We start from the raw sequence: 16,457 nt of genomic DNA on the forward strand, positions 1-16,457 counted from the left end.
ATATTCCTCTGTCTTCTGTCTCCCTCTAGTTGCTTTGAATTATGGCATATACTGTACAAAGAGGACCTCTCATCAGCCAATGTAAAATCCAAGATAGTGGTCTTTGTTGACGTGGGACATTCAGCTCTCCAACTGTCTGCCTGTGCATTCAGCAGGGCAAGTTAAAGGTATGGACAAGTCAAGTGAAACATGGCTTTAGCCAGGTAAGGTATGCTAATATGTCTAACTTAAACTCCTAACTGTGCTAGCCTATCTGTACACACTATATAACATAAAATCTGATGTAAAATCAATGGAAGTGATGATGGCATGCGGTACCAGTTTAATTTTTTTTACGTAAAACCAAATAATTGTGTTGATTTGCCCTTTTTTTTTACAGGTACCGCATACCTCCCACACTTATATATATTTTTAAATAATGGTGGCAAATTTTTTATTTTACCCTTATTTTACCAGGTAAATTGACTGAGAACATAGTTTCATTTACATCAACAACCTGGGGAATAGTTACAGGGATGAATGAGCCAACTGGAGGCTGGGATGATTAGCTGATCATGACAGTATGAGGGCCAGATTGGTAATTTAGCCAGAACACAAGAGTTAACACCCCTACTCTTATGATACTGTAAGTGCCATGGAATCTTTAATTGACCACAGAGAGTCAGGACACCTGTTTAACATCCCATCCAAAAGACAGCATTACACAGGGCAATGTCCCTAATCACTGCCCTGGGGCATTGGAATATTTATTTTAGATCAGAAGAAAGAGTGCCACCTACTGGCCCTCCAACACCACGTCCAAGTGCATCTGGTGTCCCATCCAGGGACCGCAGGGTGGTTTGCTGCTGGCCAAAGTTAGCTGAAGTTTGTATTGACCTATTAAAGAAAACCGAACCATGGATTACAGTTTCTCCTGGTCTATAAACAACTTTCAGGGTGAGGACCGATCTAACATTAAGTTGTAAAATACTGAACTTCCCTTTCAAGGAAAACATGTGTGTTAATTTCTGTTAAGCATTATAACACTGACTGTATTTTTATCCACAGCTTTTGCCCCTTACCTGGGAGGCAGAGACTGACTGGTTGCTGGAAGAGCATTTCTGTGCAGAGTTCACACTACCAAGATTTGAATCAAGTTTAACTACCACCAAACTACTGCAAAATGTAGTTCAATAACCAGTTGAACTACATGTAGCTCACTACCTCCCAACACTGTTGATGAGCAGCATTTCAACAGACTTCCTTCGAAACATGGAGTGATTTATGGATGATGTGGATGTCTGTGGGAAGATGAACTAGATAGTGTTTTGAAACAGAAAGTGAAAAGGATACTTTTTTAAATTTAAGTTAATAAAGTATTATTTAAGGTCATTTCACCAAATTTCACTCTGTAGCAAAACATTTTCACCTGTTTTGTGCCAAATGAACATGTCCACACTGTGTCTCCACAGTCAAGACTTGATGAACAGGTGTGGCCATGGCAACACAGTCTCTAAAACTCACCATGAGGTCATTATTAGTAGGCACAAAATGGGAGAAAAGGGACTGAAATGGAGTGACATAGTTCAAATAAATAGTCGGTTTTAAAATGTTTTGTTACAGTGTGCCCTACTGAACATGACCCAGGGTCCTGACCCTTTTTGGAATGACTCTGCGTTATTGGCTGATGAACAGGGCAAAGTTCGAGGAGCTGTATCCTGAGCGTGTGTGTTCCTCTGGTGGCAGTGATGGAGAAGGCCCAGTTGCAGCTCGAAGACATCTTCGGAGGAACCACACACGTAAATCCCCTCCATGAAAACACAGATCAGCAAGTTCTTCAAAAGGGAAGTCAGCACTACATTCAACGCAGAAGAGGCAGACGCCAATGTCAGGTATACTGTTTCTAGTTGGTGTGACACCCTCTCTTTTAAGACAACATAATTACATGTACTACACCGCATATTTGATGATACAGTTAGTGTTTCTCAAAACGGATTTCGGTGCTCCCCAGCCATTTCACATAAGGGCTTACTGATTAGTTGAATCATGTGTGCTAGAATTGGAATCCAAAACATACAGTGCCTTCAGAAAGTATTCACGCCCCTTGACTTTTTCTAAAAAATAAAAATCTGATTGTTCATCATTACTAACAGGGCCGGGTCTAGCCTTTTGGGGTCCCTAAGCGAGATTTGGTTGGGGGGCCCACCACCTCGCTGCAAAACATTTTAGTGGCCCCCCTCTTAAAGTTCAGTTCTTGCATTTCTACATATTTTGCTATGGGGCGGAGAGAAAAGGTTGCAATTTTATGAAACATTTCATACATTTCTACTCATTTTGCAATACTGTCATGTATTCTTCCTCTCCGGCTCTCGAGGTCATTAGAGTGCTTACAATTACACACACCTTTCACCATCGTTACGTGCATCAGCCCCTCATCAGACTCACCTGGACTCAATCACCTCAACCACTCCCTTTGGTTCTTTCCTTTGGCATTATTGTTGCTGTTCCGTTGTTCGTTGTCCGTCTGTACGCTACTCGTGTTTCATGTTTTGTTCCTTGTGATATTTATTATTTAAAGTCACTCCCTGAACTTGCTTCCCGACTCCCAGCGTACATGTTACAGAATAATGCCTCACCAAGGGGGAGCATCAGGGAGGTTTTTGTGAGTGTAGGTGATGTCGGATCCGGGTGCCGCTACCGGAGCAACCAGGGATGCCTCAGTTGGCTCGGCAGGCTCCAATGCCTCAGCCGGCTCGGCAGACTCCCACACCTCAGCTGTCTCGTCAGGCTCCCACGCCTCAGGCGGCGTGTATGGCTCACACGCATCAGGTGGCTCGATAGGTTTACAAGACCTGGTTGCCCCGTCAAGCGTCCGTTGCCGAGTCTACCGAGGATGCCTCAGCTGGTTTGTCAGGTTCACAAGACTCGTTTGGCTCGGCAGGCTCCTACGCCTTCGGCAGGCTCGTCAGGCTCCCACGCCTCGGCCGGCTCGTCAGGCTCCCACTCCTCTGCAGGTTTGTCAGGCTCCCAGGCCTCAGACGGCTGGTCAGGTTCCCACGCCTTAGCAGAAGCCATTTTGCCATGGTGTGGAGAGATTCCATTTTTATATGAGATGGTGCCAGAGTTGATGGCTGCTGTTTTGTGCTATTGTGTGTGGTTTTTTGCGTTATTTGTAACTTATTTTGTACGTAATGTTTCTGGCACCTGAAAATAGCTTCTGGATATCAGCACAGTGATTACTCACCTCGTACTGGACAAAGATCTTTTCTTTAACGAGTCGGATGCAAAGGATTTACTTCAGACACCAGACAAGGCCCAAATCCCCGTCATTCACATGAAGAAGAGACAGAGATATCGGGGACGTAGGTCAGTGTGCCTTGTAAGTATCCGACGGCGAGTGGGTAATCCACCTCTACCATCAATCCTATTAGCCAAAGTGCAATCTGTCACGTATACTCCCTCTCCGGCCTCTAGGTCATCAGGCTGCTGATTATCCCGCACACCTGTCACCATCGTCTTGCACACCTGTGCCTCATGACACTCACCTGGACTCCATCACCTCCTTGATTATCTTCCCTATATCTGTCACTCTCCTTGGTTCTTTCCTCAGGTGTCATTGACTCTGTTTTCATGTCGGTGCGTTGTTTGTGTTCATTGTTTCTTTTATTTCTTAAAACACACTCCCCGAACTTGCTTCCTGACTCTCAGCTCACTCATTACAGAATAACACCTCACCTAAGGGAATTATCATTGTTTCTTTTATATATTAAAACAGTCACTCCCTGAACTTGCTTCCCGACTCTCAGCGCACTCGTTACACAATCATTGGCTAATAAAATGGATGAGCTACTATCAAGACTATCCTACCAACAGGATATTGGTAAGGATATATCTGGTAAGACAAGGGGTGGCAGTCTGTGTCTGTTTGTAAATAACAGCTGGTGCACAAAATCTAATATTAAGGAAGTCTCAAGGTTTTGCTCGCCTGAGGTAGATTATCTCATGATAAGCTGTAGACCATGCTATTTACCAAGAGAGTTTTCATCTATATTTTTCATAGCTGTCTGTTTACCACCATAAATTGATGCTGGCAGTAAGACTGCCCTCATCAAGCTGTAAAAGCAAGAAAATGCTCATCCAGAGGCAGCGCTCCTAGTGGCCGGGGACTTTAAACTTAAATCCGTTTTACCTCATATCTACCAGCATGTTACATGTGCAACCAGAGGAGAGAAAAAAAATCTAGACTACCTTTACTCCACATACAGAGACGCCTACAACGCTCTCCCTCTGTGCACCAGAAAAGGAAAGAACTGATCCCAGCCATGAAAGCTGCCAGAGCGTGTGGAGAAATTGCTTACATCCGCTACGACAGGTTCATTGTCCACCCTCCCTTCCAGAACCCCGGAAGGGATGAGAGAGCCAAGCCTATCGGTTCGTAGCCTCAACCCTGCAGCACACACACACACCAATTGATTAATGGACTGCTGAATGTATGTTTCTTTCTCTTGCTTTGTCTGCTCTTTTCAATATTATGTCTATCTCTGATAAGCTACACAGGAAAGGGCTGAAAATTGCCCATATTAATATGTAACATCAGATAACAGTCATATACAATATTAGCCATTTTTGAGACTCACTTAGATAATTCATTTGATGATACATCAGTACCAATGCAAGGATATAACATTTATAGAAGAGACAGAAATGCTTATGGGGGGGGGGGGGGGGGGGGGGGATGCTGTATATATTCAGAGCCATATCCCTGTAATTCTTAGAGAAGACCTTATGTCAAGTGTTATTGAAGTGTTGCGGTTGCAGGTTCACTTGGCACATCTAAAGCCTTTTCTTTTGGGTTGTTGCTATAGGCCACCAAGTGCTAACAGTCAGTATCTAAATAATATGTGTGAAATGCTTGATAGTATATGTGATGTAAACAGAGAGGTCTGCTTTCTTGGGGACCTGAATATTGACTGGTTTTCAACAAGCTGTCCGCTCAAGAGGAAGCATCTCACTGTAACCAGCGCACGTAATCTGGTTCAGTTCATGAATCAACCTACCAGGGTGTTGACAAACACTACAGGAACAAGATCATCCACATGTATCGATCACGTCTTTACTAATGCTGTAGAACTTTGTTCTAAAGCTGTATCCGTACCCATTGGATGCAGTGATCACAATATAGTGGCCATATCCAGAAAATACAAAGTTCCAACAGCTGGGCCTAAAATATTGCCAAAGAGATCATACAAAATATTTAACTGTGACTCTTATGTGGATGTTAAAAATATTTGTTGGTCTGATGTGATTAATGAGGAGCATCCAGACGCTGCACTTGATGAATTTATGAAATTGCTCCTTCCAATTATTGATCAACATGCACCTGTTAAGAAACTGACTGTTAGAACTGTTAATGCTCCATGGGTTGATGAGGAATTGAAAAACTGTATGGCTGAAAGAGATGGGGCAAAAGGAGTGGCTAATAAGTCTGTCTGGACATCTGTCTGGCTGACTTACTGCAAATTGAGAAATATTGTGACTAAACTCAACAAAAAGAAGAAGAAACTTTACTATGAAGCCAAGATCAATGACATAAAGAATTATGGAAAAAAAACTTTGGAGTACTTTAAATTAAATTATGGGCAGAAAGACAAATTCAACTCCATCTTTCATCGAATCAGATGGCTTATTCATCACAAAACCATTTGATTATGTGTTACGACTTCTAGGAGTAGTGGGTGCGGAGTCAGGCGCAGAGAGCAGAGGGTAAAGGACAACTGTATTTATTCCGGAGAAAAGTAGGTCACGCCAAAACACCAGGCGAATACAATGACTGGCCCAACATCAGGACACAAACAGTCCGGAGAAATACAGAAAATATCACATCCACAAAACGAACAGAGAAACAAGCCCACACAAAAGCCTGCAGGCTTACTGGGTTTAAATAGCCCACAATCACAAACTAAACACAAAACAGGTGCAACTAATCAGACACAACTAAATGAAACAGAAAAGGGGATCGGGGGCAGCTAGTAGGCCGGCGACGACGACCGCCGAGCGCCGCCCGAACAGGAAGAGGCACCATCTTCGGCGGGATTCGTGACATTATGGCAATTATTTTTATGATCATTTCATTGGCAGGAAATTCCCACGACAAACAGTGAGCAATTATATTCATGCATAAAAAAACAAATAATGAAAGAAAAGCAGTGCTAGTTAGAATTTTGTAAAGTTAGTGTGGGAGAGGTGGAAATATTATTGTTAACGATCAATAATGACAAACCTCCTGGCATTGACAACTGAGATGGAAAGCTACTGAGGATGGTAGCTGACTCTATAGCCACTCCTATCTGTCATATTTTTAATCTGAGCCGAGAGAAAAGTCTTTGGCTTCCCTCCAGGCCTGAGGACAAAGTACCCAAGAGTGGTAAAGCGGCCTTTACTGGTTCTAACAGCAGACCTATAAACTTGCTGCCAGCTCTTAGCAAACTGTTAGAAAAAATTGTGTTTGACCAAATACAATGCTATTTCTCTATAAACAAATTAGCAACAGACTTTCAGCATGCTTATAGAGAAGGGCACTCAACATGTCCTGCACTGACACAAATGACTGATGATTTGTTGAAATAAATTGATAGTAAGAAGATTGTGGGAGCTGCCTTTGATTCAGTGCAGCCTTTGATATAATTTTTTATATAATTGACCACCTGTTGTTGAAAAAACTTAAGTGCTATGGCTTTTCAACCTCAGCTCTGAATCCACGATATGGTAATCTATCTAATAGAACTCAAAGGGTTTTCTTTAATGGAAACGTCTCTAACGTCAAACATGTAAAGTGTGGTGTACCGCAGGGTAGCGCTCTAGGCCCTCTACTCTTTTCTATTTTTACCAATGACCTGCCACTGGCATTAAACAAAGCATGTGTGTCCATGTATGCTGATGATTCAACCATATATGCATCAGCAACCACAGCTAATGAAGTCACTGAAACACTTAACAAAGAGTTGCAGTCTGTTTTGAAATGGGTGGCCAGTAATAAAATGGTCCTGAACATCTTTAAAACTAAGAGCTTTGTATTTGGTACAAATCAATCAATCAATCAAATGTATTTCTAAAGCCCTTCTTACATCAGCTGATGTCACAAAGTGCTGTAGAGAAACCCAGCCTAAAACCCAAAACAGCAAGCAATGCAGGTGTAGAAGCACGGTGGCTAGGAAAAACTCCAGAGAAAGGCCAGAACCTAGGGAGAAACCTAGAGAGGAACCAGGCTATGAGGGGTGGCCATTCCTCTTCTGGCTGTGCCAGGTGGAGATTATAACAGAACATGGCCAAGATGTTCAAATGTTCATAGATGACCAGCATGGTCAAATAATAATAATCACAGTGGTTGTAGAGGGTGCAACAGGTCAGCACCTCAGGAGTAAATGTCAGTTGGCTTTTCATAGCCGATCATTCAGTTTCTCTCCCATTCCTGCTGTCTCTAGAGAGTTGAAAACAGCAGGTCTTAGACAGGTAGCAAGTCCGGTGAACTGGTCAGGGTTCCATAGCCACAGGCAGAGCAGTTGAAACTGGAGCAGCAGCACAACCAAGGTGGACAGCAAGGAGTCATCATGGTCAGCATGGTCTTAGGGCTCAGGTCCTCCGAGAAAGAAAGAAAGAAAGAAAGAGAGAAAGAGAAAGAAAGAAAGAAATTTTGTGACCTGGGTAAAGGACATTGATCTTATCATCTCACCCATTCAATCCTCCCCTGGCCAGAATAATCGATCTTCATGAATAGTTCTTGGATCTGGGCATTGTTCTGACGTTCACAGAACAAAGGAATGATGGGACAGACAACAACAACATAGCTGAGTCCAGACATCGTTATCAGGGTTGTTAAAAATACAATGGAACATTTACAGTGTGACAAATAGAAAACTATTTTATTTAGAGAGAGAGAGAGAGAGAGAGAGAGAGAGAGAGAGAGAGTTTGAGTTTTTATAAAACCTTTATTTTTTACTCAAGTGTTAACATAAAAAGACACACTGCCTTTTCAGAAATGAAACAACATGTAATTCCTAAACAAAAATAAATACATAACATACATTCAACTTATTTCAGCAGCAAAAAATAATTTCCCCTCCTCTACAAAACAAAGCGCTCCTTCGTAGGCCCACTTCTCCTCAAATAATAGGAGATCTTTTACAGCTGAAAAGAACTCAAAATCTACTTTTATTCTTGCTTTCACTAAACCTTTAAAAACACATCTTACATCCTGCCCATATCCCGTTTCTATCTTATGTTTCCTACTCAGAAAAATTGACATCTTAGCTTGTCCCAAAATAAAATTTAACATTTGACATTTTCTTTTCTGTTGTTTACTATATTGAAACCCCAAAATAAAAACAGTGTTATTGAAAACCTCCCCTACAGCTTTAAACAAAGATTCCAGCATTTCCAATAGAGGTTTTATCCTCTCACACTCCATAAAACAGTGAAAAATGGTTTCTCTTATATTACAAAAAGGACATCCATCTCTAACATCTGAGTTAATAACAGATACAAAAGCATTAACTGCAATGATGCCATGTAAAACCCTCCATTGCATATCACCAGTACCCTTTTGTAACGGTGGTTTGTACAGTGCTCTCCATGCTGGCTTTACCTTGTCATCAATGCCCAATTTTACCCTCCATGGAGTATCTTTTCTATTTTTCAATTTATCTTTATTCAACACCTTGACACACCCCCTATACAATTCCTTCCCATTCACCTCATCCAAACCCACCTCCTCCAACCCTCTCAAATCCAGCAATAACGCCTTTCTTTCTGACTCTGGGATATTTGGTGTAATCCCTAGTTTTGGAAATGAGACGTCTTCATCTTGCACCTTCTCCTTGTGGCTTCTAAGCATACCCCATTCTTCCGCTGACAGAGCCTTCCTACAGCTCCCCAGCATTTGTCCGACAATCCTTTCCGACCTCATCCCCAAATGTTCTGCCACCCGTCTTCCATCCATTAAGGCGGGCCCAGCCATGGCCATTAACTGTCTTAAGGTGATGATTTTCCCCTTCACCAGAATCTTGGAGAAATGTGGAACAGCTGCAGTTGTACAATCCAGTCTTGCCCCATACACCAGAGGTTCCTCCAACAGCCAATGCACTGACTCCGCTGAAGTTCTTCTGGACACCTTCATTACGCTCCACACTCTGAGAAGGCCTCTGTAAAACGGAGGTACTCCCTCCCTAGAAATCTGGCTACTATCAACCAGAAATAAAGCCTTCTTTAAACCTAATCCTCCAACCCGCTGTAATATAAGACCTGTCACCCCTCTCCACACCACATTTTCCGGTCCATAAAGCAACCTTTGAATAAACTGAAACCGGAAAGCAGCAGCCCTACTAGCAAGATGTACAAGACCTTGTCCCCCCTCCTCTTTTGACAAATACAAAACACTTTGTGGAACCCAGTGATATTTATCCCAAAAGAAATCCACAATAATTGCCTGTATCTTAGCCAGAAGGCCAGATGGTGGTTCTAAAACTGACAACCGATGCCACAGTGCAGAGGCAATCACATTATTAACTATAATAGTGCGCCCCCTATATGACATACGAGATAGTAACCAACGCCATCTCCTCATCCTTCCTTCCACCATTTCAACCACCCCACTCCAATTTTTTTCCATAGTCCCCTCATCTCCTAGGTACACTCCAAGATACTTAAAACCTCCCTTACACCATTCTAGCCCCCCTGGCAAAACCATGATCCCTCCAGACCATTCTCCAATCTGTAAAGCACAACTCTTTTCCCAATTTACCTTTGCAGAGGATATTCCCCTAAAACGATCAACCATTAGACTCAAACTATCCACCTCCGCTTGATTTTTCACTAGCACAACTACATCATCAGCATAGGCTGAAAGACGAATAGGAGGAATATCCTCTGAAAGGCACACCCCTGCAATGCGACTTCTAATGCTATTTAGTAGTGGCTCTATAGCAATAGCATATAACATCCCAGACATAGAACATCCCTGCCTAATACCTCTACACACTTTAAAAGGAGCACTCAAACCACCGTTAACTTTCAATACACTTTCAATGTCACCATATATCACCTTTATCATGGCAATAAAACCAGAGCTGAACCCAAACGCCTCAAACGTGTGCCATAAATATTGATGTTCAACTCGGTCAAATGCCTTTTCCTGATCAATTGAAATTAGACCAGCATCCAACCCAATAGCCTTAGAGACGTCCAAAAAATCACGAATCAGAGAAATGTTATCCCCTATCTGCCTGCCAGGAACACAGTAGGACTGATCCGTATGTATGATTTGCCCCATCACCTCCTTCAGCCTGTTGGACAAAGCCTTTGACAATATTTTAGAATCAGTACACAATAAAGCCACCGGCCTCCAGTTCTTCACCTCCCTCAGGTCACCCTTTTTAGGCAGTAGGGTGAGGACAGCCCTTCTGCAGCTTATTGGTAGTAACCCTCCGGTTAAACTATCATTAGCTACTTCTAACCAATCCTCTCCCAACATAGCCCAAAAAGACTTAAAAAAGTCAACGGGAAGCCCATCAATGCCTGGTGCCCTTCCATTTTCCATGCCATTTAATGCAGTGTATAAATCCTGCAAAGACAATGGTTGCTCAAGCTCAACCTGAGCTTCTGCAGGCACCTTTGGGAGCCCATCAAAGAACTGCTGTGTCACTGTTTTGTCCTCTTTGTACTCACACTTGTAGAGCTCAGCATAGAACTCTACTGCCCTCTTTCTAATTTCACTAGGGCTAGTGAGCTCTTGTCCAACAGCTGATTTGAGACAATGAATAATTTTTCTTTGTCCATTCTTTTTCTCTAAACCAAAGAAAAATTTGGATGAGGCATCCATTTCAGATATGCCCTGAAATTTACTTCTCACCAATGCCCCCTGTGCTCTGATACCCAGCAGATCTGCCAATGCAGCTTTTCTCCTCTTGAGGGCCTGAGTATGGCCTCGATCTCCTGTGGTCTCAACCAACGTCATGAGTTCCACTATTTCAATCTCTAGGGCTTTCATTGATCTGGTGATATCCTTGGTGACATTCTCCGTGTATTGATTACAAAATTGTTGAATCTGGATTTTCCCTATATCCCACCATTGTTGAAGGGATACAAAACTGGCCTTTTGAGACCTCCACCTCTCCCAAAAAAAACTGAAACAATTCCTGAAGTGAGCATCACTCAATAAAGTTATATTAAAATGCCAGTATGCGCTTTTAGGTTTTACATCGTTAATGAACACCACCTCTGTTATTAAACAATGATCAGAAAATCCCACTGGAGTTATCACACTTGATTTACAGACCTGAGATTGATGCTCAAAAACATAAAACCTATCTAACCTGGCCATAGAGATGATGTTCTCTCTCACATGCGCCCAGGTGTACTGCCTTGTTCTTCCATGTTGACTCCGCCAAATATCACACAGTTCATTTGTTACAATAAGGCGTTTTAAAAACGTCCTTGAGGCTATATGAGGTTCTTGGTGATTTCTATCTAAATCACTAACTGTGCAGTTAAAATCCCCAGCAATAAACAAATAATCTTCTTTGTTACATTTCTCAATGGTATTTGATAATGTCTCTAAAAAACATACCCTCTCAACTGTCACCACTGGGGCATATACATTTATCAGACACATATTGATGTTTTCATACCTTGCTCTAACTTTTAATAACCTCCCCTCAACTACCTCTTCAACCTCATATGACAAAGGCAAAAACCCTTTTGAGAACAAGATACCCACACCCCCACTTTTTGAGTTTTTATGACTACACACCACTGTCCCCCCCCACTCCTGTTGCCACATAACTTCATTTTCCAAATTACTATGCGTTTCTTGTAGAAAAATTATGTCACTTCCCTTTCCCCTCATTAACTCATACACCATGGCTCTTTTTTTAACATCTCTTGCCCCATTTACGTTTAAAGAAGAGATCTTAAAACTGCTCATGGATAAGAAAAAAATACAGAGGAAGATACAGCCACCACATCTCTTTACAGAGTTAAAACTGCAACTGAACTCTTTCATTTTCTTTAGAATTTGCATCACTTATTACTCTCGTGACCACTTTTTTGAGTCTAGCAATTTCAGGGCTTTTCAAACCTCCCCCTGTAATTTTTGACATCAGAAACTTTGCTGATTCAATAAACAATTCACGTTCAGGGAAAAAATCAGTTACATTGTAATCCTGCATATATTTCTTCCCTTTTGTCAACTTCAGAAATTGACGTATCTTCTCGATCCCATACCTCCCTTCCACCCCATCTATCTCACTATATTGTTGTGACGCGTCAGATGACTCACTCTCGCTATCCTCCCCAGAAGAAAACCCCATCTCTACAACCTGTTCATCTTCACCTGATTTATCCATCTCTACCTTTCTCTTAGAATTAGACCCTTCACCACCCCTTAAATTCTTCCTTTTACTCCTCGGTATTTTGAAAACATCCGCTTCTTTTTCCGTTATTTCAATCTCCTCTTGACCTCCAATTTCATTTTCCAACACCACCTCAGCGACGGCAGTCGCAATCTCACCTAGTGTTTCCCCTCCCTCTTTGTTCTGATCTACCACAATTGCCCCCGTATCCACAATGCCTTCCTCTCCTACTTTTCCAACCACATCTGCCCACCTTCTCTCTTCCCCTACACCTGTAGTATTTTCATCCCTTCGCTGTGGTACGTTAGTTGCACCCGCACTAAAGCTACTACCAGGCTCAGCGCGTTCATTCTCGGGACAATTACGCACCAAATGCCCCTCTCTTCCACATCCAAAACATTTCATTGATTCAGTAGATGCATAAAAGACATAATCAAATCCATCAATCTTAAAACTAAACGCTAAATTCAGTTCATCTCCTTCCTTTTTTAAAATCATATGCACTTGTCTCCTATGAGACACGACATGTTTCAACAACGGAGATTTGCATCCAAAAAGAACCTTCTTTATTGTAGATACGATTTGACCATGGCGAGATAACTCTCGCTCTAACACTTCATCTCTAACAAATGGTGGCACGTTAGAAAGCATAACTTTCTTCGCAGGATTCATAAGCGGAAATACCGGCGTCTGTGTCTCCCGCAACACAACACCCCTCTCAACTATCTTATTCACCTTTTCAATTGAATCTAAGAATATCACTACAGCGCTATTCATCCTTGAGGCTGATTTGATGCTATCATACCCAATGATAGCACCCACAGCCAAGCTACATTCTTCCACTGAACACCCAGCCGCAGCAGGAATTTTTACTCCATGCCTCCGACTAAGTTTTTCAAACTCTACATTTCCGCGAGTGGCCATTGCAACCAGCCCCACCCGCTGGTTGTGCCCTCGCGAAAAAACAACCTCAAAGATCCCACCACCCCTATACGTGCTCAAAGATCCCACCACCCCTATACGTGCTTAGTGATAGTTAAACAATATATCCGTAAAACAACTAAACTAATCAATATATATATATATATATGTACATACCAAAACCCAATAGAGTGAAAAGAAATTCCATTCGCTCTCACAAACACTCTGCTTGACGACTCACTCCCAGCATGCACTCCGACGAGAGAGAGAGAGAGAGAGAGAGAGAGAGAGAGAGAGAGAGAGAGAGAGAGAGAGAGAGAGAGAGAGAGAGAGAGAGAGAGAGAGAGAGAGAGAGAGAGAGAGAGAGAGAGAGAGAGAGAGAGAGAGAGAGAGAGAGAGAGAGAGAGAGAGAGAGAAAAGGAGAGAGAATTAGAGAGAGCATACTTAAATTCACACAGGACACCAGATAGACAGGAGACTCCAGATACTCCAGATATAACAGACTGACCCTAGCCCCCGACACAAACTATTGTAGCATAAATACTGTAGGCTGAGACAGGAGGGGTCGGGAGACACTGCGGCCATGTCCGACAATACCACCGGAAAGGGCCAAACAGGCATGATATAACCCCACCCACTTTGCCAAAGCACAGCCCCCACCCCACTAGAGGGATATCTTCACAAATCATTCCTTAAGTGCTAGACCTCAGCTGAATCTGGTAATGAATGGTGTGGCTGTTGAACAAGTTGAGTAGACTAAATTACTATTATTATTTAGTGTTAACTTAGATTGTAAACTGTCATGGTCAAAACATATAGATTCAACGGTTGCAAAGATGGTGAGAGGTCAAGCCATAATAAAGAGATGCTCTGCTTTTTTGACACCACACTCCAAAAAGCAAGTTCTGCAGGCTCTAGTTTAGTCTAATCTTGATTCTTGTCCAGTCGTGTGGTCCAATGGTGCAAGGAAAGCCCTAGTTAAGCTGCAGCTGGCCCAGAATATAAATACTATGCATGCCAGTCTCTCTTGGCTAAGAGTTGAGGAGAGACTGACTGCATCACTTCTTCTTTTATGTGAAACAATGTGTTAAAATCCCAAATTGTTTGCATAGTCAATTTGCACACAGCTCTGACAAACACACTTATCCCACCAGACATGCCACCACGGGTCTTTTCATAGTCCCCAAATCCAGAACAAATTCAAGAAAAAGTACAGTATTATATAGATAACTTATTTGTGTGGAACCCAGGAAGAGTAGCTGCTGCTTTTCCAACAGATATTGGGGATCCGAATAAAATACCAAATACCAAAATCTGACCATAACTCTATCCTCCTGATACCTGCTTACAAGCAAAAACGAAAGCAGGAAGAATCAGAGACTCGCTCAATACAGAACGGGTCAGATGACGCAGATGCTAAGCTACAGGACTGTTTTGCTAGCACAGACTGGAATATGTTCCAGGATTCTTCCTATGGCATCAGTCAGTGGAATTTGACACTGACATTTTGACATTGACACTGACATCAATAAGATTCATCAATAAGTGCATTGATGACGTCGTCCCCACAGTGACCATATGTACATACCCCAACCAGAAGCCATGGATTACAGGCAACATCCACACTGAGCTAAAGGGTAGAGCTGCCGCTTTCAAGGAGCAGGACTCTAACCCGGACGCTTAGTAAAAAACGTAAAGTTGTCAGGTAGCAAAGTAAGGTTAGCAACAAAAAACACAGAAGCACTTAAACAAGTCTGCAAGTTGTGACCAGAAATGCTCTCTCTGGGATGGCTAGGTAGCTAGCTACATTGCACCATGTAACTGTAAGGTTACGACTAGGTGACGTGCCCTTGAGAAAGGAACTTAACCATAATTTCTCCTGTAAGTCGATCTGGATAAGAGTGTCTGCTGAATGACTTAAAACAAGCTTATATTTTGGGTGTGCTATGCACTCACCTGCAATTAGTGTGCGTGAGTTCTCCATCAGTGATGTCATCCCTTTCCCGATATTGCTCTCCTTGAGCACTGAGTGTGATGAGTGAACATTGTAAGCAAGTTACTCAGAAATACATATCCGTGTCTCAGAAAATGATTGGTCTCAATATTGAAATGTTTTTGTTTTACATGCTCCGTATGGTACAGATTCAGAAATGGTTGGAAATCTGTTCCTAACAGATGCTGGTATGTGTTATATTAATCTCCAGATATCATGAGGTGTTTGGAAAAAACCCTCCCCTTCCTTTCTCCAAGTGATCACGTTATATAAAGGAAGAATCCTTCAGTAATAGAAGCTTTTTATGTAGACCCAGCTTCTCTGCCCTAACCAGAGGCAAAGATTGGTAAACATAACATGATCATGTGATTTCATTGTACAGTAGTGTAGTTTTTTACTTCAAAGTGCAATTTTGAAATCTATTATAAAGTGAAGGTGAGAGAGTCCAAGTGATGACAAATGTTATAGTGGGTATGTGTCCTCGGCAGCTGTATCCGGTGATCACGGTTGGTGTGGTCAATTCACTTTTCAATTCAGGAAATTCCCTTCATGAATTAAACAATGTTTAACCCCCAGTTCATTCATTGAATTTTAATTAAGTTCCTGAAATTTACTGAATTGAAAAACAAATGGACCCCTAACCTTGCAAGCAAGATCCTGGAGTCTGAACCTAAGAAGAATGTCCTAGAGCAGTGGAGCAGCCCCCAGTACCTATCAGAAGACCTGGATGACCGGTACTACATCCTCTCTGGGCCCCATGTCAGGGTAGGTCCATGGCCCAAGACATTTGGACTTCTTTGGGGCCAGGACTCAGAGGTGGAAACACAAAACACTGGTGACACTGGTACAAAGCTTGCCAGTGGAAATGCACCGTCAGTGTGACTGACTGGCTTCGAATCCAGGTCCCTTGAGTGTGTTAGCCAGTTGAGCTAAAGCCTTGGCAATAACAGCAGAAATAAGCTACAGTTTAATGAAGGTCAATCGGACCCTGTAGGCATAATGCTATACTTGATCTTTAGAGAGCCATGACTTTTAATTGTGGACAAAATATAAAAACCCCCTGGGCAGAATTGGTCCAAACTGGTTGAAATGATGTAACCATCATGTCATTTCAAACAATGTATGTAATTTCAGACAATTTATGTAATTTCAACCAGTTT

Source organism: Oncorhynchus mykiss, chromosome 27 (assembly GCF_013265735.2).
Source record: "Oncorhynchus mykiss isolate Arlee chromosome 27, USDA_OmykA_1.1, whole genome shotgun sequence".
NCBI lineage: Eukaryota > Metazoa > Chordata > Actinopteri > Salmoniformes > Salmonidae > Oncorhynchus > Oncorhynchus mykiss.